The sequence below is a fragment of the Adiantum capillus-veneris genome, chromosome 29 (assembly GCF_014529385.1).
Source record: "Adiantum capillus-veneris isolate H3 chromosome 29, ASM1452938v2, whole genome shotgun sequence".
Lineage (NCBI taxonomy): Eukaryota > Viridiplantae > Streptophyta > Polypodiopsida > Polypodiales > Pteridaceae > Adiantum > Adiantum capillus-veneris.
Genome location: NC_140959.1, coordinates 37,590,526 through 37,616,575, shown reverse-complemented (window position 1 = coordinate 37,616,575; position 26,050 = coordinate 37,590,526). Strand labels below are relative to the sequence as shown.

Genomic DNA, 26,050 nt, shown 5'->3' with positions numbered 1-26,050 from the left:
CTTCCTAATGAATCAAAAAAGTGAATTGTGCTTCTTTTTATTTTAACGCAAATTTTCACTTATGCAATACACAACACATAGGTCTTTGGGGTGGCTTAATTTCCAAGTGCCTTACGTGTTACTTAATCATTCTACAATGTAAACATTTAAAATACCTCACCACAAGCAAAAAATTACCTCATATGTTCACAACTTAAGAAATGGAGAAAAACCCTTGATTTGATGGTACACATGAGTCAACTACTAGTATAAACAAACCCCAATACTCATCATTTTCAATTTTGTATCTCACGAGAGAATTGCATAGTGTAACAATCTCAACACAAAAAATCACACCCTCAATTGATCACATTAGTCTCGCAATGAGCCCCTATCTTCGTTGTGCATTCTCAAACAAGAACCCAATCCCTACCTAAAGTATGGGTTCAATCCATATGTAGTTACCCTAGTGCGATCCCTAACTGAAATATGGGTTCAATCCCTACCTAAAATATGGGTTCAATCCATATGTAGTTACCCTAGTGCGATCCCTAACTGAAATATGGGTTCAATCCCTACCTAAAATATGGGTTCAATCCATATGTAGTTACCCTAGTGCGATCCCTCGATCGTCATTCGTTACCATGCAAGGTGAGGATTTGCTCATAGTTAAGTGTACTAACCCAGCATTGGTAACCCCTTCTTGGCCCCCTACCAAGAAGGTTATCCTTGGTGTTTCCAAGGTACGAAAACAACTTTTTAATAAAAGTTTAGCAATCCAAGCTTTTAACATCTTGCTTCAAAACAAAGATTGTACCAATATTCTAGCCATGTAAAATCAAAATGAAACTCTAATTTAAACAACAACTTATACTTACACGCTGATGAGGCATTTGATAATCCATTAATGCAAGGTGAGGATCAATAGATCCGTCCTTGCTAGGAGGTTCAAGAGGAGAAGTCTCTACTTCAGCCATTTCTTTGACATTGGAATCTACCATTTATATGGTTCATCCCCATCATCCTTGGGCCTACCCACGACCTTGTCTTTGCGTTACTGTAAACTTCTTGGTAGGGAAGGAGAGACTTGAGGAATTTTGTGGCCCTTGACCACAAAGGAAACAAGGTTTATAAAGCATGAAGACAATGAAAAATTATATTGGGAATCTTAAGTTGATTAGTCTCATAATTGTTACCATATACATGTGGTAGTGATGTGTGTGAACATACTAGGACCGCCGGGGCATTTTTCCTCTCTTTAGGAGGTTTTTTTCTCCGTGCATTGTATATACGACCATCACTCTAGAACTATCTCCTTTCCATTGCACACTAAGTAATATACTCTCTATTGTGTGCCTTGAGCTTCCTTCATCTTCTCCAAGCTGTGTGTGTTTTCCAGCAACCCTAATTCCAACAATTGGTATCAGAGCAGGTTATGTCCTCCTGAGCTTAGTCGTCGGCAGCTCCAACACACGCCTGCTCGTTTTCTCCGATTTCAGTGAGCTTTGGTGAGCGTTCGCAGGTCGACAAAAATTTCAGGAAAGCTTGTAGAGTTTAGTCTGCTCCGATTTTTGATTCAGGCTCATTTCGGCCTCCGTTTCCACTATAGGCAGGTCTACACATTCGATTTCATTTAGTACTGAATTTTTATCAGTGATGTTTTCTGAATAAGAGGTCCTATATTGCGAGTTGTGCTATATAGCATGTGCTATTGCCACTCAATTTCTCCTCATTTCGGGCAGTTTTCACATCAAGTACATACATTTTGCATGGCTAACAACAATACAGATGTGTTCAAGATGTTTTTTGTTGAGGACAAGTTGGATGGGGACAATTACCCTATGTGGGCTTAGATGATGCAACATGTTCTTGTTTCAAGCAGGGCATTGATGTTGTTTTGCCTACGACAGAACAAGTTCATTGGGATTGAGAGGCGGAAGTGAAAAAATAGACCCGGTGGCCTCTACACCAAGACTATGCACAATGGCCTCATCATGGGGGATACACAATAGGGGCACCACCTAGCAAGATATGCGGCTAGGACGCATACATATACACAATGAAGCATGCCATGGAAAACAATTTCAAGATCCACGCCCAAATGTGGAATGGGGTGGTCGGAGAATAAGGTGAGAGGAGTGGTGAATGAGTGAGAATGGGCTTGCTACTCGTGCATGTTAGTAAGGAAGATAATGAGGTAGGGGAAACTTGCGAGTATGCTCACTTATCATACAAGAGGTGGCGAATCCGCACACATCAAGATGGAAGTAGCAAGATGGTAGGAATATGAGAGGGAGAGAGAGAGTGTGTGTGTATGGTGGCGAATCCGCACACCTTTACATAAGAAGAAAAAAAAAGGACAAGGAACAAGAATATACCATACTCACAATGAGATGTATCCAAAGCGACACAAAGTATGGCACCAAGATGGAGTGTGTTGATTGCTTGCAAAAGATGAATACAATAGGTAGCGTATAGCAAGAAAATGAGAAGGGGACAAGATTGTAGGAGGCATAATGGAGAGATGGGAGTTGATGGCGAGGAATATCATGAGTGTGTCCACCCTTCTTCTTCTTGAAATTGTGCCTTCAACCCTTAATTACAAGTGGTGTGGAGGTGTGGTGCTCATCTTTTGTGCATGGTGATGGTGATGGTGTTGTGATTATGTGATTAGGGTTCATGCTACAAGCATGTAGCAGAAGAGTGTGCATGGATAGGTGTGTGTGTGTGTGTGTGTGTGTGTGTGTGTGACCTCATGGCCTCCTTATATAGGGAAGGAGGGGAGGATTTAGCAATATTTCTATTTGAGGTGAGTGTCCCACTTTGGTGACTAGGAAAATGGGGCGCATGTGACTGTGGCTCCCATCTTGTCTTCTCATTATTTAAAATACCAGAGTCAATAGAGAGAGAAGATGAGAGAATGTGGATAGGATGTAGAGGATAGGAGATATTTACAATAGTCTAGCTTTGGCTAGACATAAGCTTATTAGGGAGAGAAGAGAGAGATAAGAAATTTACAAGAGAGATTGTCAAAGGTGGATAGTTGTTGATGAGGATGGATCCTCCAAAAATGGTGATAGAATCACTTTAGACTTGCCAAGACCTCATCAAAAGAGCCTTGTCTCTTGTAATCATGCTTGAAGACTTGTAGAACCATAGCCATTCTAGAGGGAAGAAAGTTGGGGATGGCCTGTGTCACCATTACATGAGAAAACTAGGGTCCACTACAAAAATCATATCTCCGTGTTCAAAACTCCAAAAATTCTAAAAAAAATTGAGCTAAAAGTTGAGATCTCGAGCTACATCTTTTATGTTGAACACTCCTTCAGATTCGGGGTTCTTCTTTACTTAAAAAATTCAGCCAAATAATGTATTATTTGTGGCTGCAAAGGTCTTTTGGTGGTCCCCTTTGAGTGGACTTCTCGCTTGCCTTCAAGTGTAAGCTCCTTCATGTGTATGAAAACATGACCTAGAGTTTTGAAAATATTGGCAATCATCTAGATGGAGGTATTATTGAAATTTGAAAGTGGGGTTGAGGTTTGAAAATGAAAACTAGTGAATAAAATATTTGGTAGGGTGGAATAATATACATACATGAAAAATATATTAGAAAATACTAAAATATATAATGTAATTTAGAATATATATATTTAATATTTAAGTTCAAAAGAGAGATCAACAAAGAAATCTTACTTATTTATGCTACATCGTGATTGATTAGCATAAGTCTTATTTATTTAATAAAGGCTAAAACGTTTGTGAAAAAGGAAGAAAAAATCAAAAGTAACTTATATAATAGGAAATATTTTGGTAAAAGGGCAAAAATATATGGGGGGTTCCCATGCATGGAAAATCTTGCCTCATTAGCCCTCCCCCTACGGCTAGAGGTATTCATGCCTCTAGCTGTGTACTTGAGCATGTTGAAATAGAGTAGGATTTCTCCTTGGTGGCTGGTAGATCCTTGTAGGGAATAATGGATCCCTTGGAAGCATGAGGCTCCCCAAAGTTCTTTTCGGTGTCCACCTGGGTCCCACACTAAGCGTAAATCCATTGTATGCAATAATGTTCTCTTCAGAAGATCACACTTATAATGATGCTTGAGCCCCCAAACTGCACAAGAATTAACTCTTGCATAAGTGATAGAAGGTATGAAAAGAACTTGATCAGTCCTTGAAAGTATTCCAAAGTGGGACCATGCATGGCTTCCTTGTCCAAACACATAGCCAAAAGGGAGTAAGAAACCATAATCCTCATATCTTGCTTGTTGTCCTTCTTCATGCCAAATTGATAGAGACCTGTTGCCCACATGGATAGATTGCATGGTTGATGCCTGCTGCACAAGAGAGCCCACCATGTACAAAAGATAAATTGCAAACCACATTTTGAAAAATGACTCCATGTTACCACTAGTATGCAAAACCATTCTTCCTTAATTGGTGTGTCCTAGATTGACTCCACTGGTTGTTGATGTCAATCCTTCCACTCTTGTCACAACCCAACTTAAAGAGCTTCCCAAATTAATGTTACACACAATGTTCACAGTTAGAAAGGAAAACCTAAAGTGCCAGTAGACCTCAATTGCATTTCTCTGCATGAGTCTTTCTCTAGAAAGGACTTGCCAAGTGGTCGTCAATATAACTTTTGGTCGTCTTCCACCAATCTCGTGCAATAGGGGTAGTTGAAGTGTCTTCACCACTTTCACCTGTGGTTGCAAATTTGAAGGGTCCACCTTGTTGTGGTTGAATGTGAGGCCCATTACCTCAATGGAGCTATCACTTCCTTCATTCCTTGTTGACTCCTCCTCTAAAGTGGTTGAAGAGTCACCATGAGAAAACTCATCCATAGAGGTTTCTAGATCCATGTCGCATTGCCGACATATCTTCATGTCATAAAGTATTGGCCTCCCTTTTGCATCCTTCATCTGGATTATGACGGTGTCCCAGTCCTGCTTAACTCTCATAGCCATAAGCCAAGGCCTCCCTAGAATGATAGGATAGCCCTCCCCTTTGTGTGGCATGACAAAGATGTCCACATCTACCTCGGTGTCGAATGCCTTTATCCTAAGCGCATTTATAACACCAACACATTGAACTTTTACATTATTTGCCATTTTGGCTTAGCATGGTGCCGCCCGACTCACCTCTAAACCCAAACGGTGCATCATTTTTTCACTCATGACGGATATTTGTGCGCCACCATCGATGTAAATATTGGATATGTGTTTCCCTTTGATGTAAGCATCCATCACTGGTAATATGTCATCTAGATTTCTCCCAGAGATAGCCCCAGCTATCTTTGGCTTTGGTCGTCTAGTGCTAACCATCTTTGTCCATTGTCTCCTCACCCTAGGTGCTAGGTGGAGTAACTGGGGCCAGGTAATTTTTGGGCTCTGCACAGAAACATCTTGAACCAAATCATATGGTTTAGAACATTCACCCAAAGAGAAATCTACAGTGTCAATTTTACGTCGTGATTTGGACGGCTTTTTTCTAGATTCCCCTTTAGTCTTCATCTTTTCTTCCTTTTGGGAAGATTCACCATGCCTAGCACGTTTTACCCCTATGGCATCTACTCCTTCAAACTCGGTCTTACCTTTTGCTACTCCCTTGATATCCTCCTCCACTTTCTCCTTTCCTTTACCTTCAAGACTGATGACGCTTACTGTTTGATTGCCAACTGGTGGTGGGGGTAAGGGTGGAATGAGAGGTTGTGGTGGTGGTGGATGTGGTTGAATGGGTGGTTGTAGGATTTGCACGGGTGGTTCTTGTTGTGGTGCCCTCGGTGGTGGTGGTCTTGCTCTTGGTGGTGAAACCTGGTTTTGCCTGGCTCCTCTGTTGAAATTCTGCCTCCTTGGGTGTGGACAGTAGTACATGCCATGACCATCCTCCCCACAATTGTAGCAGTGGTATTCTTGGTTTTGCCTTCATTGTCCTCTTCCTTGCTCTTGGCTGCAATTGTGTGCATGCCCTTGTTGTATCAAATGGACTGAGAGATTCTCAAGTTGATTGGTGATTCGATTGAGCAGGTCTTGCTAATCTTCAATTGGTTCTTGTGGTTGAATCCTCTGGGCAGCTGTTGTAGGTGGTGCTAGAGGTGGTCGGTTCCTAACGGCTTCCTCTTCATCGATATTCCTGGCTTGTAGGCGCAACTTCTTGTCTTTAAGGCGGGCCACTTCAACTACTAGCTCATACGTAGTAGGAAACCTTCCCTTCACCTCGTCTTTAAGAGTTGGCCATAACCCAGCCACAAACCGATCCTTCTTTAGGAAATCAGGTGCCCCCTCATCCTCTCTTAGCGGTGGAACCCATCGCCCCCATAAATCTACAAACTTTGACTCATATGATGCGTATTCTAGCATACTGCCCTGCTTCAACTCTGTCAACAATTGCCATAGATTCTCTGATGTTGTGCCCTCTCCAAAACGCTTGACAAAGGCTGCTCTTAATAAGTCCCACCGTTCCTTGGTTTCTTGTTCCAAGGCATTGTACCATGATCTTGCCTCCACCTTCATTAGAATTGGGAAGATGCGCAAGTGTGAAGCATCATCATCTCTCGCAGAGATGACACATGCTATTTCCAAGTGGTCTAGAAAGTCTGCAGCATCCTCACCCACCTTACCAGTAAATGTTGGAAATGCTACACTTGCCATTGTGAGAGTGAGAAAATTAACTCGACTTAGATTTTTTTTTTTCATTTTCTTTCTTATAGAGATTCAATACATGGGTGCTCGGTAGATGGAAAACATACTATACAAGGATGAAAATAACTACACCAAAAGACACTTCATGATTAATCATAGGGAGGATAAAGGGTAGAGAACACGTGTTTATCTCTTGTAGTCGTTCTCTACCAAACATGGTTGTAATGATCTGCTGATAAAACATCTTGCGGTCCAAGATTACTTTGATTGATTGAATTCGTTGTGTTCCATAAGTTTGGTTCCTTGCAAAAGGCTGATGCGCTGGGTCCATCACATGATAATTCGGAAAAGCTCTCTCCTTTGTGGTGGAAGGTTATAGTCGGCGGTGTAGAGCTCTTGGTAGTCGAGGTCAAATTTATAGTACCATAGGACAAGGTTGTTTTCGTCTTCTAGCTCTGGGACTGCCCCTCTAGCAAGCTCTTGGAAAATCTTGAACTCTCTCTCTTTGAGCAACTTCACTTTCCTGCAAGATAGAGTGCCATCTAGTGTATACACAGGTGTGATGAGGTAGGTGGTGAGTCTTACCACTTGTATTAATCCAAGTTGGATGGATATATAGCAAGCTGTAAAGTCATCATCATAGCCTTGATTCACAAGCAACACCCCTTGAAGGTGGAGGGTCTTGTCTTTCCTCCAAGCAAAACCTGTGTCAAAGACCTTGTCGATGACAAGCTCCGCCACTTCACTCGGTAGACGACGTAGAATCCATGCTGCTGTTTCTAGTTCCTGGCTCATGAGATGAGAGTGAGGTATAGAAAGACTTTGGAGGATTTACCCTTTTGTTTTGGAGACGGGGTGATTGTCGGCGCTGGAAAACCCTTGAATCTTTTGGTGCAAGGGAGAGGGAGGGACCACGCGTTCGTAGTAGCTTCCTCAAGTTGTGAAGGCTTGTTGTGGATGTAGGTGGAATAGGTGGCAAAGCTGGGGATGTAGATGTAGAGAAGCCTGGTGCTACTTGAAAGCCTACCGTTGTGAGAACACCTGTGCGGATGTTGAGGGAGAAAATGATGGCCTTTTCTTCACTTTGGGTTGCACTCATGTCGAAGGTGCTTTTTTTGGATACAATGTGAGCATGATGCAGCTTGTGCCTTGCTTTTACGCTTGCAGGGATGATGATAAATGTAAACAATCTGCATAGGGAAAGAGGGTCTTACCACTTCTTCTATGCTAACAATACAACACCCTGGCAAGAGTGTCTTGATGACTTGTGTCAAACCTGCTTGAAGCTCCTCCTCTTCAGTGGTCCAATTAGAGAATTCAAGAAGCCACTTGTCCATGAAGAGAAGTAAACATGTCAGCCTTGTAAACTAAAGGTTTCAAGAGACCTCCTCATTGGGGGCACCAAATGAGAGGCGGAAGTGAAAAAATAGACCCAGTGCCCTCTACACCAAGACTATGCACAATGGCCTCATCATGGGGGATACACAATAGGGGCACCACCTAGCAAGATATGCGGCTAGGACGCATACATATACACAATGAAGCATGCCATGGAAAACAATTTCAAGATCCACGCCCAAATGTGGAATGGGGTGGTCGGAGAATAAGGTGAGAGGAGTGGTGAATGAGTGAGAATGGGCTTGCTACTCGTGCATGTTAGTAAGGAAGATAATGAGGTAGGGGAAACTTGAGAGTATGCTCACTTATCATACAAGAGGTGGCGAATCCGCACACCTCAAGATGGAAGTAGCAAGATGATAGGAATATGAGAGGGAGAGAGAGTGTGTGTGTGTATGGTGGCGAATCCACACACCTTTACATAAGCAGAAAAAAAAAGGGCAAGGAACAAGCATATACCATACTCACAATGAGATGTATCAAAAGCGACACAAAGTATGGCACCAAGATGGAGTGTGTTGATTGCTTGCAAAAGATGAATACAATAGGTAGCTTATGGCAGGAAAATGAGAAGGGGACAAGATCGTAGGAGGCATAATGAAGAGATGGGAGTTGATGGCGAAGAATATCATGAGTGTGTCCACCCTTCTTCTTCTTGAAATTGTGCCTTCAACCCTTAATTACAAGTGGTGTGGAGGTGTGGTGCTCATCTTTTGTGCATGATTATGGTGATGATGATGGTGTTGTGATTATGTGATTAGGGTTCATGCTACAAGAATGTAGCACAAGAGTGTGTATGGATAGGTGTGTGTGTGTATATGTGAGCGCTCATGGCCTCCTTACATAGGGAAGGAGGGGAGGATTTAGCAATATTTCTGTTTGAGGTGAGTGTCCCACTTTGGTGACTAGGAAAATGGGGTGCATGTGACTGTGGCTCCCATCTTGTCTCCTCATTATTTAAAATACCAGAGTCAATAGAGAGAGAAGATGAGAGAATGTGGGTAGGATGTAGAGGATAGGAGATACTTACAATAGTCTAGCTTTGGCTAGATATAAGCTTATTAGGGAGAGAAGAGAGAGATAAGAAATTTACAAGAGAGATTGTCAAAGGTGGATAGTTGTTGATGAGGATGGATCCTCCCAAAATGGTGATAGAATCACTTTAGACTTGCCAAGACCTCATTAAAAGAGCCTTGTGTCTTGTAATCATGCTTGAAGACTTGTAGAACCATAGCCATTCTAGAGGGAAGAAAGTTGGGGATGGCCTGTGTCACCATTACACGAGAAAACTGGAGTCCACTACAAAAATCATATCTCCGTGTTGATAACTCCAAAAATTCTGAAAACATTTGAGCTAAAAGTTGAGATCGCGAGCTACATCTTTCATGTTGAGCGCTGCTTCAGATTCGGGGTTCTTCTTTACTTAAAAAATTCAGCCAAATAATGTATTATTTGTGGCTGCAAAGGTCTTTTGGTGGTCCCCTTTGAGTGGACTTCTCGCTTGCCTTCAAGTGTAAGCTCCTTCATGTGTATGAAAACATGACCTAGAGTTTTGAAAAGATTGGCAATCATCTAGATGGAGGTATTATTGAAATTTGAAAGTGGGGTTGAGGTTTGAAAATGAAAACTAGTGAATAAAATATTTGGTAGGGTGGAATAATATACATACATGAAAAATATATTAGAAAATACTAAAATATATAATCTAATTTAGAATATATATATTTAATATTTAAGGTCAAAAGAGAGATCAACAAAGAAAGCTTACTTATTTATGCTACATCGTGATTGATTAGCATAAGTCTTATTTATTTAATAAAGGCTAAAACATTTGTGAAAAAAGAAGAAAAAATCAAAAGTAACTTATATAATAGGAAATATTTTGGCAAAAGGGCAAAAATATATGGGGGGTTCCCATGCATGGTAAAGCTTGCCTTAGGATATAAAGGATGCACAGGCTCATGCATTGATTGCGTTGTTTGTAAAGAGCACCATTACTTCTTACATTCGTTCAACGAAATCTGCAAAACAGGCTTGGGATAATCTGGTTGATCTTTATGCAAGTCGCAATGAGGCTAAAATTGCATTGCTGTGTAAATAGCTAGAGTCGAAGATTATGCATGAGGCGGATGATATGCACACTTTCCCTGCTGGTGTTAAGGATATCAATGAGCAACTTATTTCTATAGGTGAAGTCATTTCAGATAGTTCCCTTGTGCACGTTGTTCTTGATGCCTTGCCAGATTCTTACCAGACTTTTGCTAGTACTTGGAGACTTATGACCCAAGGAAATCCAGAAGTTGTCAAGTTTGATGCATTGTGCACATTGCTGTTGCAAGAGTTACTTTCTAGAAAGAACAGGACTAGACAACGTTCAATTGAACAAGCTTTTATTGCTTTTCAAAGAAAGGGTAGTAACAACAATGCAGCCTCTTCTTATGGTTCTGCTACGAGTGGCAAAACTTATGTTCCCATGCTTCTGCTGGCAGTACTTCATCTGGCATTTATGGTGATAAGGGCAAAAAGAAGATGCGTTGCCATTCTTGTAAAGCTAATGATCACATGATCAAGAAGTTTCCTAAGTTGAAGGCCAAAGAGGCTAAGAAGAAAGAGAGTGGTTTCACTGCAAATGCTAGTTCCACTACAAATGCAGCCATTGTTGAGTCTTCTGTGAAAGGAGACTGTGATGCTGATGTTGATGAAGAATGGGCTTTTAGTGCAGAGTGCACTTACAACCCTGCTGTCCATGATGCCTGCAAGTTAGCTGCTGCAGATTCACATGTGTGGTATTTAGACAATGGTGCTACAAAGCACATTACCTCACATTGTGAATTGTTCATATCTCTCCAGTCTGTCCCTCATGGGAATTGAGTCACTTGCCTCTTATCCTGTTCAGGGAGTTGGAAGATTGTGCTTACTGCTACAAATGGTAGTTCTTTCACACTTGTTGATGCACTTTAGTACCTCGGATCAAGAACAATCTTTTGTTGCTGTCCATGATGCCTGCATGTTAGTTGCTGCAGATTCACATGTGTGGTATTTCGACAGTGGTGCTACAAAGCACATTACCTCACATTGTGAATTGTTCATATCTCTCGAGTCTGTCCCTCATGGGAATTGAGTCACTTGCCTCTTATCCTATTCAGGGAGTTGGAAGATTGTTCTTACTGCTGCAAATGGCAGTTCTTTCACACTTGTTGATGCACTTTAGTACCTGGGATCAAGAAGAATCTTTTGTCCGTATCTGCACTTGCTAGACTTGGACTTGTAGTCAAATTTGTGGATGACAGATGTACAGTTCATGATCTCAATTTTGGTGATGAAATTGTTGGATCTGGCCTTTTGTGCCGTGGGTTGCATAAGCTCACTTTGTATGACAAGTGTGGATAAAATTTTGCAAATGCAGTTGCAGATTCAAGGGCTATTTCAGATGCAAAACTTTGGCATGCACGTTTTGGGCATTTGAATTTTGCCAATTTGTTGCATTTACAGAAATTTGATATGGTTGCTTCTTTTCCGCCTCTTGAAGCACTTGTCAAACATTTTTGTGAAGGGTGTATTTTGGGTAAAATGCAATGTTCTAAGTTTCCAAAGAATGATTCAGTTAGGGCCACATGCAGGTTGCACCTTGTGCATAGTGATGTTTGTGGGCCCATGCAAACTCTGTCCTTGGGCAATTACCTGTACTTCGTGACTTTCATTGATGATTACTCTAGGCATGCATGGGTATTTCTGCTTAAAGTGAAGTCTGAATTTTTTATGTGCTTCAAACAATTTCTGGCTATGACTGAAAATGTCTCAAAATGTACTATGGGCACCCTCCATTTCTGATCGAGGGGGGAGTATATGTCTCATCAATTTAATGCATTTCTGGCTAGTCGTGGGATAAAACACCGATGTACAGTGCCTTATACGCCTCAACAAAATGGTGTAGCTGAGAGAAAAAATAGGTCACTTACGGAAATGGCACGATGTATGATCAAAAGTCAAGCTTTGCCGCATTCTTTTTGGCTTGAGGCCATCATGTGTGCCACTTATGTACTTAACAGGCGTCCTACAAAATCTTTGCAGTCTATTACTCCATATGAAGCATGGCATGATAGAAAGACTTCTATTGAGCACATGCGTGTTTTTGGCTGTTTGGCGTATGCTTTGGTGCCACAAACACAGTGCGGAAAGTCGGATGATAAGACTGTCAAATGTATTTTTTTTTGTTAGAGTGTTGAAACCAAAGGTTACAGGTTGTATTATCCGCAAACAGTGTATTCTGGTTTCACGGGATGTAATGTTTGTGGAAGATTCTGTTCAGCCCTTGCTGTCATGTACTAGAGATAGTAATGTAAGCTCACAAGACATTTATGACACTTTGTTGCCTCTTTTCAATGGTGGAAGTTGGAATGTAAATTCCAATGAGGCAAATATACAGCCTATGGGAGTTTTCAAAAATGTTACAGATCAGTCTATTACTGATGCAGATGTACATGATGTACTTGATGAGGAAAGGGCTGAAAATGAGCAGGGTAGGTATGCCAAAATGGCTGGTGCATACATTGCGTGACAGCAAATTGGCTGCAACTTTGTCTAGTCGTACTCGTTCAGGCTCTCGCCATGCATCTTATGCATCAGATTGTTATGCTTTGGCTATGTCTAGATTACATGATGTTGAGGAACCTCTCTCTTTTGATGAAGCACAAAATTCAAAAAATTGGATGGTTGCCATGCAGTCAAAATATGATGCACTTATAGAAAATGAGACATGGACTTTATGTGATTTGCCTCCTGGCAAAAAGCCATTGGTACAAAGTGGGTTTACAAGTTGAAATGCAAGCCGGATGGTGAGATTGATCGCCATAAGGCTTGACTTGTTGCAAAAGTCTATGCGTAGAAAAAAAGGCATAGATTATGAAGAAACTTTTTCTCCCACTTGTCGTATGACTACTGTTCGTTTTCTATGTGCATTGCTAGCTCATTTTGGTTAGGATGTACATCAATCAGAATTCTTGAATTGTGACATATTTGAGGAACTATATGTAATGCAGCCTCGTGGTTTTGTCATGAAAGGACAAGATGAAAAACTGTGCATATGTAAGAAGGCTTTGTATGAATTAAAGCAACTTAAAGCAACCTCCTCCTACTTGGTATGAGAAAGCTAACACTCATTTGGTCAGACGAGGCTTTTGTAACAGTCCAACAGAAAGCACATTGTATGTAAAGTGTGAGGGTGATGTACTTCTCATTGAGGTTCTTTATGTAGATGATTTGTTGATCACTGGACTAAATGAGAGACATATTGCTGAATTTAAGGCTGATTTGAATGCTAATTTCAAGGTGAAAGACTTGGGATTGTTGTATCATTACTTGGGTACACAGTTTAAGCAGTGTGATGGTGGTATTGCCTTGTGTCAGAAAAGTTATAGAGAGACATTGCTATGTAAGTTTGGACTTGAGTATTGCAAACCTATTGCCACTCCCATTGAAATAGGTTTGAAATTGAGTCTTCATGATGCTGGTGATCCACATAGAGTTTATGCCAATGATGTACAACTTTGATCTCCCTTTGAGCTACTTTCATATGTTGTTCCATCTCCTCTAGCATTTGTTTAATGCTTCTACCCTATGCATGGGATTTGACCATGTCAATAGAGTGATGCAATCTTAGCCATATCAAGATCTTTGAATTGTTGAGGAAAGATTGTAGCTTACACTCACATTGAGAACAAACACTTAAGCCAAGCATGCACCATTTATGTGCATAGTCATACTTTTGGAAAGGAACTTATAAGCCTCACACGTGCTATTCATTCCCTAGACATATCCTACACACTTGATAGCGACATGCTACTTGTGGTAGCTCACATGACCCTTGCCATTACCGCTTGTGTTGCATATTCATCCACTCATGGATTTCACTTCTCCACCTTGATCCTATATAAGTCCATCTTCCAAATCTTATAATCTCTCTCTCTCTCTCTCTCTCTCTCATTTCTACAACCAACCAAGCAAGTTCATTTCATTGTATTCAGTACACTATCTCTAATATACTCCCTCCTTATGGTTGTGATGAAATCGAGTCTTGTATGGTCGGCCACTAGCCAAGAGAGCCCTAGGTATAAAGCATAAGTTGTAAAGTGGGAAGGGGGGGATCATTATCATGTTTTGAAAGGTTTAAAGTGTAAGGCTGAGAGTGACTTCTACTCTACAACTTGTAATCATCACATTTTGATCTATGATAATGATATTTCAGTTTTGAAATTTGCAATGTGTTCCTTGTTCGGATGTTCTTTTAATTGAGTATGCTCATTGTCGATTCTACTCTGATTTTGACTACTTGGTTGTAGACTAAATCTATTGATTTGAGCGCGTTAAATAGTGTTTTTAATGTAGGAGAGTGTTCATAAACCCTAGGACGGCCCTCTTGATATGTTCAATTGCAGTTTTTGAGACCTCAATTATGATCAATTGTGATTTTGGTACCTCCTCAAAATGTGATTAAACTCTATAGGTTAGTGTCCCTAAGTGTGCAGGACATCCTCCTAAAGTTTTGTGGCATTTGGAGTCCCTTTGAGTGCTAAAATAGAGAAGGACATAGGTAAATTACCAGAACTAAGAGCGAGAGATTTGCATGTGTTAGAGATAGAAATATTCCACTGGTTCACTTCTTGAGGTTGACACCCTCAAAGAGTCCCGTGCCCCATCCGAGTCGCTTCCCTGAGTATTGGCAATGTGTTAGTGCCAAAAAGATATGCAGCTACAAACGTCCAATCAGGGCCACCCGCTAACAAGAGTCAATACAGATCCCTTTGTTTTACTAGAAAGTAAAAATGAAGGTTTTGATGAACATGTTATGGATAAAGATGAAGAAAGAGAGGGCAATGCATTATATTTCTTTTAAAATAATGATGAAATTGTCATTAAATATGTGTGGCACATGTCGACCAATGTGCAAGTTTAGAGGGGATGGATGTTGTGAAATGACATGTTTACAATGTGAATCTAAATTTTCACCCCTCTGTTTGTGCTTTTTAATATGAGGGACCAAACACAACAATTTACATAATGTCAAATGTGTGAGAACAGATCCCATGACTATTGTCTTATATATACCTCACTGAGGCGACGAGGCACTAGATGTGGCACTATGGATTGTTTTATCACATTAAACTATGCGCAATTAATTGGATTATAATTGTACAAATTTCAAGTGTGCACGCTTGTTTTGCCAAAAAAGTTTAATGGGGGCGATCTTAGTAGCTCATTTGGGCTTTTTATGATTAAAAAAGGAGGATTGTTTAGCTAAAATTGGCAAAAAAATAGTCATAAAATGCCAAAAAATGACTCAAAAATGGTCATACATGGCTCAAAATTCCACATCACTCATGGTACCATGACTATGAGAGCCTTAAAAAATAAACATTGAGAGATATATATGTTCATTCAGTCTCTTTGTGTGAAGGGTTACCTAGCTTGCTTCTATGGTATACTAGTGTAGTCCTGTGCTGTTTCCACTACAATTTTTAGAATGTGAGGCCATCAATTAGGGTTTTCTCTCTTAAAATATTCAACTAGGCTTGTCGAATGAAGCTCTAAAGCTTTTATAAAATGGTTGTAACAAATAATTCTAGCATTAATCTAAGGTTTTTATCAGGGCGAAAGAGCACTACATCTGTGTAATTGGGAATGAGGCTAGCTACACCAAATCTTCACACACACACAAGAGTTTTAAGTTATATTTTGTTCTTTTTCAACACTACAAGACGTGCTTAATAGTAGCGATGCTCGTAGTGCGACGCTCAAACATGAAAAAGCACGGCGTAGATATGAGCGTCGCTATGTTACAAGTAACATAGCGACGCATGTAGCGATGCCGCCAGAGCTAAAAAACATAACCGAGAGCGTCCGAAAACTCAGATCTTAGATCTGAGTTTTCGCCGCGCGCTCAAGCAAGCAAGGTAACGCTCTCCCTCTCTCTCTCTCTCTCTCTTTCTTCTCCACACACACCCACACACACATACACACACACACACACACGAGGAGAGGAAGGAGAGCCAGGTATGCTCCTTCCCTCTCCTCACTCTCATGTTCCCTTCCCCTCTTCCTCTCTCCCTCTCTCTCTCTCTCTCACACACACACACACACACACACACGAGGAGAGGAAGGAGAGCCAAGTATGATCCTTTCCTATCCTCACTCTCATGGTCCCTTCCCCTTTCCTATCCTCACTCTCATGGTCCCTTCCCCTTCCCCTCTTTCCCCCTTGTTTATGCTTGTGCTCTCCCTCTCTCTCTCTCTCACACACACACACATTGTGTTTTTGAGAGAGAGAGAGAGAGAGAGAGAGAGAGCACAAGCATAAACAAAAAACGCACACACACATGCATAAACAAGGAAAGCACAGACACATTGAGAGAGGAAAAGAGAGAGAGAGCATGCATAAACCAAGAACGCACACACACATGCATAAACAAAAAATGCACACACACATTGAGAAAGGAAAAGAGAGAGAGAGAGAGAGAGAGAGAGAGAGAGAGACAAGAAGAATAAGAAGAGAGTCTTAACATCCTAGGAAACTATCCCAAGAGACCTTAAAGATCTAGTCGACTCGAGTTGAACTCAAGACCTGTTATTCATAAGGGAAATGGCATAACCAATCTATCACACTTCGGTGATAGAAAATTTATACCATTTTTCTACTTTTTTTATTGGCGTGCACAAACACCCACACACACACCGGAGAAGAAGAGAGTTTAATTTAACGTCGTAGGAAACTAATTAAAGAGACCTAAAAATCTAGCCGACGAGGAGTTGAACTCAAGACCTGTTATTCAAGAGGAAAATGGCATAACCAATCTACCACTTGGGTGATAGAAAGCTTATACCATTTTTCTCTTTTTATTGGCACACACACTCCCACATACACACACACATACACAAAAAGAAGAGAGTTTTAACGTCGTAGGAAACTATCCCAAAAGACGTTAAAGATTATGTTAGATGTAGACTTACGTTAAATTAGATTTAGGTTTATTTTTAGTTAGATTTACGTTTGATTCGATTAAATAGGTTTATTTACGTTAAATTTAGATTTAAGTTATATTAGATTAGATTTAGTGTCACAGGAACAGAATAATCGAGATAGACAACAAAGACAGAGAAAGAGATCTTTGTATTGATAGTGTTTGATACAACAGAGGAGCAATAAAATATATGGGCGCACTCCTTTGTACGGAGCTCGAACCTCCCGACCACCCCCGAGCTTCAGTTCGCTCGCACTCGCACTCGCACTCGTAGAACAGAGATCGTTGAATGATCCCCAAAACGCACCACCCGTCGACTCGACTTGCGCGCCAAGTATACCTGCAAGAATAGGGTAAAAACGTGATCGCGAAGCGATCCGTAAAGGTTAGATTTTTGAAACTCCCAAACGGAGCAAAAACAGCCCAAGTCCGTCTCACACAATCTTGTTGCCCTCGTTGCGCTCTTCGACGGCTATGTGATGGAAAATTTCCATAGCCTGCTCTGATTTGCTGAAAATCAACCTGCAAAACAACATTTTCTACAAAAACGATGCAAAAACAGCAAATCCCACTTTTTTCTTAATCTTTGGCCCTCAACAAGCATCAAAACATCAAAATCTCTAAAGACTCAGAGAACCAAAGTTGTTCCTTATAACACAGGCTTCAATCGCTTCATACATCACTTTTGCAAAATCCCACGTTAACACCTTCAAAAATGCCCCAGAAAGTGCCTTCTGGATCAAAAAATTTTATTGGACGAAAACAATCCACACATCCTTCTACACAGTGGACTAACTTTAAAACGACCAAAACTTCCTAGAAAAACAAAATTTATTGCTAAAACACCTCAAAAACAAGTCGTGTTACATTTAGGTTTATTAATTTAGGTTTATTTATGTTATATTAGATTAGATTTAGGTTATTTATCTGTTATTGAAGAGGGAAAATGGCATGACCAATCTACCACACTTGGGTGATAGAAAGGTTATACCATTTTTCTCTTTTTATTGGCGTGCACACACACACACACACACACACACAAGAAGAAGAGAGTTTTAACGATGTAGGAAACTATCCCAAAAGACGTTAAAGATTAGGTTAGATGTAGACTTACGTTAAATTAGATTCAGGTTTATTTAAGTTAAATTAGATTAGATTTATGTTTATTTTTAGTTAGATTTATGTTTGATTAGATTTAGGTTCATTTCCGTTTGATTTAGATTTACGTTATAGTAGATTAGATTTAGGTTATTTACATGTTATTGAAGAGAGAATTGGCATAACCAATCTACCACACTTGGGTGATAGAAAGGTTATACCATTTTCTTCTTTTTATTGTTTAAGATAAGGTTAGAAGAAGTGGCGAGAAAATTTCCTGCGCTCACAGCCTCGACAGTCCATGTGGACCAACAATTCCACCTGCATGTTCGACTGCTGCTACCATACAATAATCTGTCATGTTCAGCTAGTGGAAGAGAAAATTGAGCCTACACAGAAATTAGTGATGCAAGATGACGATTCCAAGGGTCACACACACACACACACACACACACACACACACACACCACATCCCGTCAAATCTAGAGTAAGAATTAAGTGCCTTGAGCAGACATCAGCTACATTGCAAGAATGGTGTACCTGCATGCTACAAACAAAGATCTACTGTGAAAAGATGTTAAGATGCTGTGAAATACTACAGCTAGAGAAGAGGCAAAGGGGTTTTGTCCACTACATGCAGTATCATGTAGATGTTGTTGAGAGAAGGAGAGAACACAGAAGTAGAACCCCAAAGTGTGTAGAATACACACATGAGATGATGTATATATAGAGGGGACCTGGGTGCCATATATAGAGAAGCCATATATTGAGTAGCTTCACATATAAGCTCAACACCCCCGCTCAAATAAGGGTCCCTAACTGTGGATGAAAAAACCCTTGGGGGATCAAGGGAAAAACCCACAGCTCTATATACACCCACCGTTATATTATAAAAATCATTGAATATACAAATGTTTACGAGGAGCTACATCACTCCTTTTACAATGAATGTTTTATGAGGAGTTACATTACTCCTATCAAATACAATAATGAATACAAAGGTTCAATAAAGAGGTGTAAAAGCTATCGATTAGCTTGTAATCAAAAGTGTCTCCGTGAATCTGCTGTGTAGCTTGTCATCAATATCGCATCACCAAACATGTCTTCATGTTGTCATCAATATGGCATCACCAAACATATCTTCATAAATCTTTTATTGTCACCAAGTTTATCTTCATAAAATCAATTCTTTGATCAATCCTACATAGATCATAGACTCCAAAAAAAAAAACATGTCATGAAAATTATTAGCATCGTTAATGAAATAATTACGTTCACAATGCCATAAGAGATGGTTCGCGACGCCACTCTTTTGACGACATATATACGCACGACAACATATGGTACATAAAGTATAAACGTAAAAGTAAAAATGTGTGATTACGTGATACAAATGATATGTGTATATACTACATAAAACAACATTTATCAATGTAGTGATCAATGAATACCATCAAAGTATTAACAAAATATCATCATTATGTCAATAAAAATGAATAAATGATCATGGTATCAACGAAAAGCATCATGATATCACCGAGAATAATCATGGTATCAACGAAACAACATCATGGCATCACCGAGAATAACCATGGTATCAACGAAACATCATCATGGCATCACCGAGAATAACCATGGTATCAACGAAACAACATCATGGTATCACCGAGAATAACCATGGTATCAACAAAACATCATCATGGTATCAACAAAATATCATCATGGCATCACCGAGAATAACCATGGTATCAACGAAACAACATCATGGTATCACCGAGAATAACCATGGTATCAACAAAACATCATCATGGTATCAATAAAAATCACCATGGAATCAACGAAATATCATCATGGAATCACCGAGAATAACCATGGTATCAACGAAATATCATCATGGCACCACCGAGAATAACCATGGTATCAATGACATATCATCATGGTATCAACGAAAACCACCATGACCAAAGTATTAACAAAACATCATCATGGTACCATCAAAATCACTATGGTATCAATGAGAAATTATCAATAAAACGACGTAAACTATATCTCTAAAAGAATAATTATACGAGAATCAATGAACGAGTATATCATATAACAAAAGATCATGTACCAACAGTAGCACAAAAATCAAAAGCAAAAAGCAAAAATTGCTTTTCAGGTATGTACGCAGTCCGTGAACAATAACTCAAAATCGGTGCAGAATTTGAAAACACTTCCTTCTGCAAAGTTGTAGACCACATCGATTCCGGTCTCTAGCGTGGGTAGTTTCTGCAAAATCGTTTCTAATTAGCAGAAAAATCAAAAACAAAAAGCGAAAGTTGCTTTTCAGGTATGTACGCAGTCCGGGAATGATAACTCAAAATCGGTGCAGAATTTGAAAAAACTTCCTTCTGCAAAGTTGTAGACCACATCGATTCCGGTCTCTAGCATGGGTAGTTTCTGCAAAATCGTTTCCAATTAGCAGAAAAATCAAAAACAAAACGCGGAAGCTTTTTTTTTAAGTATGTACGCAGGCCGTGAACGATAACTCAAAATCGGTGCAGAATTGGAAAAAACTTCCTTCTGCAAAGTTGTAGACCACATCGATTCCGGTCTCTAGAGCGGGTAGTCTCTGCAAAATCATTTCCAATTAGCAGAAAAATCAAAAACAAAATGCGGAAGCTGTTTTTCAGGTATGTACGCAGTCCGTGAACGATAACTCAAAATCAGTGCAGAATTTGAAGAAACTTCCTTCTGCAAAGTTGTAGACCACATCGATTCCGATCCCCTAGGCGGGTAGTTTCTGCAAAATCGATTTTGATCAGGAGAAAAATCAAAAACAAAAACGTACTGCTCTGATACCATGTTGAGAGAAGGAGAGAACACAGAAGTAGAACCCCAAAGTGTGTAGAATACACACATGAGATGATGTATATATAGAGGGGACCTGGGTGCCATATATAGAGAAGCCATATATTGAGTAGCTTCACATATAAGCTCAACAGATGTAGGTGTGTAGATTTCTTGTACCCACAAATATAGGCATTGACCAATAAAGACGATATTATAACCCGGTGGTTCTGATCTTCGTGCACCTCTAGACTGAGGTGTGCGGGGATTGGACATGACTAGAGAATGTGAGGTAGTTTACAGTGTGAACAAAGAGAGAGAGAGAGAGAGAGAGATAACACGAAGAATGCCAATAGAAGATGAAATTTGTTGTCCAAATTATAAGATTTTTACCCTCATTATGAGTAGTGACGAGGATGTGGGGCCGTCCAACCGAAACACCTATCTCTCAACAAGGATCTTATGTCCTTGTATTCATTGCAAGTATGCTATGCAACAGACAAGACGCATTTCTTTGCAACACGTTTGTGAATTTGGAGAGTTCGATCCATCTATTATAGATCACTTTTTGCCGATTATAACTCGTCGACTCTAACGCTGGCCAACAGGCAGCAATCTTGCAACCCAATAGACGTGTTCGCAGGCGCTTTGGTCAATCAGCATATGTGAGGACACAAGATGTAGCCTCTGACAGCTCGGGGGATGATCATGCAAACCACATTCCCAACGAGGCAATGTTTGAGCCCGAGATTGATGAAATGATCGAGACGATCATGGATTCAGAAAGACTTGTATATGATGATATGAAAAGTGAAGCCGATACGCCGTTGTATAATGGAGCACGTGTATCTAGATTGAAAGCGCTCCTGGTTCTTCTCAACGTGCAGACAAAGTTTGGATGGAGTGACACTAGCGCACAACGCTTTTCAAATGATCTATTATAATTAGTTTACTTTAATAAAACTCTAAATGTATAATGATCTTATTGATTTTTACATAATTGTACCGTATTTTTATGTTGTGTAGATTGCTCAAAGAGCACATACTACCAGCTGATAATGTGATGCCAGATTCCCGAGAGGAAGCAAGAAAGATTTTTCGAAACTTGGGGATGGATTACAATTCGATCCATGCTTGTCCTAATGACTGCATTCTATTCAGAGGGGAATACATAAACATGGGGAAGTGTCCGAAATGTGATTCCGAAAGATATCGAGTAGATCTCCACGGAACAAAAATTCCGCAAAACGTTTTGCGACATTTTTCTCTGCTTCCTCGCATCAATCATTTCTTCGAATGTAAGTTTATGGCTACCCTAGCATCATGGGATGAGGAGAATAAATCTTCGGATGGTGTGCTACGGATTCCTCACCAGCATGGTGTAAAGGTCGACATTTTAGGGTGGAATGGATCGACAAAAAACGGTTTACTCAAGATTGTGGAATCATGGCAAAATTTGCACAGTCTAGTCGACGACGGTCCTCTAATGCAGATCCTATGGTGGTGCAACTCACTTACTTCGGCAAGCTACAAGAGATTTTGAGGATCGATTATAGAGGATTTTTTGTCGACTTGTTCGACGTGCAATGGTGCAAGATAATCATGGAGGGTCGCAACGCTACTGTGCGTAGAGAAGAGTATGGTTTTCTTGAGGTGGATTCAACTAAGAAATGGACTGACCTAAGAGACACTTTCGTACTACCCGAGCATTGTGAACAAGTAAGTATGTAAATAGTTAACATTCCATTTTAGAATTTATGTGATTGGAAGATCTCATGTAAGTTATGTGGCTCTGGCAGGTGATATTTCATCCTACAAAGTCTGCATCAAACTGGTGGTACATCATAGAGGTAGCCTCTCGTAGTGCACGGACGTATGAAGGCTACCATGTGCCAATCACAGCGGCATCAATGGAGGAGATCGGAGAAGATGCTTAATCAGAAGCCGTGGAGGTGGTGCCAGATGAACATCAAGCTTCTACTCTCTATGGGGTACATGCAGATGATCTACAAAATGAAACAGAGGACATCTATTTAAACCGAGAGCTCTTTATATATATAGGAAGTTATGCTGAGCTATGCGAGGATGAGAGAGAGATCTCTTGAATCCATAAATATTATATTTGAACAATTTTTCTCCGTTTTGTAAATTCAGAGTTATGCACTTGCCTCTTCCATCACTCAGGTTGAATAGAAGAAGAACGCTTTCTGTTGCTGCTAGCCTTTGAACATTCCAAAGCTACAAGCACATTCAAGTTCTTGTACGATTCTCTGTTTTGAACAATTTTGCACCGTTTTGTAAAAACTCTGGCTCTTTAAGTATTTGCATCATTGCGTCATTGTATTTAATGGTCTTTGCATCCACTCCAGGTACGTATGCTCTAGGTATGTTCTCATAAGCAGAGAGGACGAGAACCTCCTCCTCTCTCTCTCTCTCTCTCTCTATCTATCTATCTATCTATCTACTTATCCATGTTTTCTACTCCGTTCATTCAATATTAAGCTTAAATGTTCGTGTGTTTAATGCAGGCATGGATGATGAGGAGTTTCTTTCTTCTTTGTCACCCCAGCAGAGACAGTGGTACGTGGAGCATCATCGCTTTGGTGCACCATCGCGCGTTCCTACTCCATCCGCATCTCCCTCTGTTACGGAGTCCTCAGTGCGCTCTGAAGATTCGGTGTCGACGAGACGCTCTAGTGGTGGCGGTGGCGGTTGTTGTGGGGGTGGCGCCACCGATGCTTCGACACTGCCTCGTTTTCGATGAGGCTCTTTACCCTCCCCTTCTTTGCCCGTCCCGACACCAGCCACGGCATCGCCATCGACATCAGGATTTGCGCAGTTGACTACCGTTCCCCGTAGCTACACACCACTAGCTACTCCTCCAGGAGTCACTCCAGTGGACACTCCTAGCTTCGGGGCTCAGACTCCAGTTGAGACGCCGCTAGCGACCCCTGCCGAGACACCCAGGTTCACGCGTCAGCGGCAAGAGGGCTTGCCTTACTCCGTCGACATCAGCGGCGGCATCATCTTGGATGATGAAGGCAAGAAGGTGATTTCACGCATGCACGGTCTTTGCTCTGAGGTGTTTAGACACTACATACTAAACACCTGGAGTGAAGTACCGAATGAATTAAAAGATAGAGTCATCAGCATGCTTCATAACGAGTTTCCTGTTTCAACACGGGATGACCACTTCAATGAAGATGTGATGAAGGTTCGAATGCGCGAATACTGCAAGCATAACCGTTCCAAAGTGCAAAAAGCAATCAAGCATGGGTGGAGTAGACTAGATTCACTGGCCAAAGAAAATTGGAAGCATGCAAAGAAAGAAGCACGCGAGAATTTCGACAAGTGGAAGCAACAAAAGGAGGCATCCAGAGCCCGAGTAGAGGCAGGGAGCTCGCACCACTTGGGGAGCGGCGGGTAGGCATCATTTGAGGCCGATTTTGTAAGTGTTTTTGCATCTATGTTTGATAGTTTAGGGTTTATGGGATTTGAAATTCTAACATAATGGATTCTTTGTATGTTTTGACAGTGGTCGTTTATAGGACGCGATCCCACACCGTACGAGCGTGAGTACGCAGGCAGGAAGGGCTTAAACGCCCTTATAGACATCCTGAGTTCTCGCGGCGGCATGGTTAGTATTAGGGTTTATTCTTTTCTATTTATTGTATTGTTTTATAAACGTCGCTATATGTTTATACTTACAAAAAGCTAGCTTATTGTTTTTTTTTGCCGAATCCGACAGATACGGCGCTTCGACGCGATGAGACGTCTGATTAGACGACGTCGGTTAGCCATAGCTAGATAGCATTAGTTTCTTTTTGTCATAGATTATGTATCATGAGACGACTTTTATACGTCTTTTTGAAAACCATGTATATTTTTTAAATAATGACAATGGTTTGTAACTATTACATTTGCAATGATTAACAATCAAGTGATTTTGCCTATGTGTACAATTGTCATTGATTTACCTTCATCAATTCACGCTTGTCATTTTTGTATCTTTATTTTTCAAACAATACGTACTATGGATGATGGAGTTAATGATTATATTGTCTTGCGGGTGACTATTTTGGGTCTATATTTACCTTTGCACTTTTTTTCAAATGTAAATAGACAAATGAAACATTCAATATGGTTGATGGGTGAATGCCCTGCCACCAAAAAAATTTCATCTCGGGCGTCACTATGACCGTCACTATATTAGGCTCTGCAGCGTCACTATAAGTGTCGCTATTGATGGCCCTGCAGCGTCACTGTAGGCATTGCTATATAGCGACTCTTATAGCGACTGCCATAGCGACGTCCCCATATCGACGCTCATAGCGACGCTGGGGGTTATAAAAACCCAGTGTATTTCCATCGCTAAAAGCGTCACAAGAGCACACAACCTCTTGTAGTGCAAAGTGAAACTTTCATGACTAGAGTTTTGGTCTTTATGAGTGTTGCTTTAGCTTCAAATCTTCTATGACTTGCTTGATTTTGTTGCAAACCCTCACAGTAAGAGGCCGGAGGCTTTCCTAGCCACAATGCACATTTCTTGACAATGGTCATAAGACCATTCTATCATTACAAGGATCAAATCCAAGATTGAATTTTAGATAGTAATAGCATACTTCAATTTGAAAAAAAAAATCCTCAAAATGCTTGATCTTAGGGCCATGCTTGAAAAGGTAATGATAAGGATCAATGTGAAGCTAGGAATCTTGCTCCAAATTCCTAGTATATGGAAAAGTCTTGAGTTCCAAAATATATATCATGGTCACAATACCATGCATTCTTGCTTGGGTTTTGGATTTCGATATCTACAATTATAATTCTTTATGAATCATCAAATGCATAACCCTTCAATATCTACAATGAATTGAAATCTCTTTCTTCAAGTGAAACGTCATATATCAAATTTTTGTGTAAAATATTAGATGATGGATAGTATTCTCTCTACAAAAACATCATGTAACTCTTAGTAGATTCAGTCAAAGAAAATCTTGATTTCATATTTATCATACATCATACACAATCATGCATCGAAATATATGTGATACACATGAAGAGTAAATATGGAGATCAATCAAATTATCTA

The 26,050-nt window shown here is 40.4% G+C and overlaps 1 pseudogene; it reads left to right on the top strand.

The window, feature by feature from the left end:
* Nucleotides 1-623: 623 nt before the first annotated feature.
* LOC147419054 (uncharacterized) lies at nt 624-24,772 on the top strand (annotated as a pseudogene).
* Nucleotides 24,773-26,050: the final 1,278 nt, after the last annotated feature.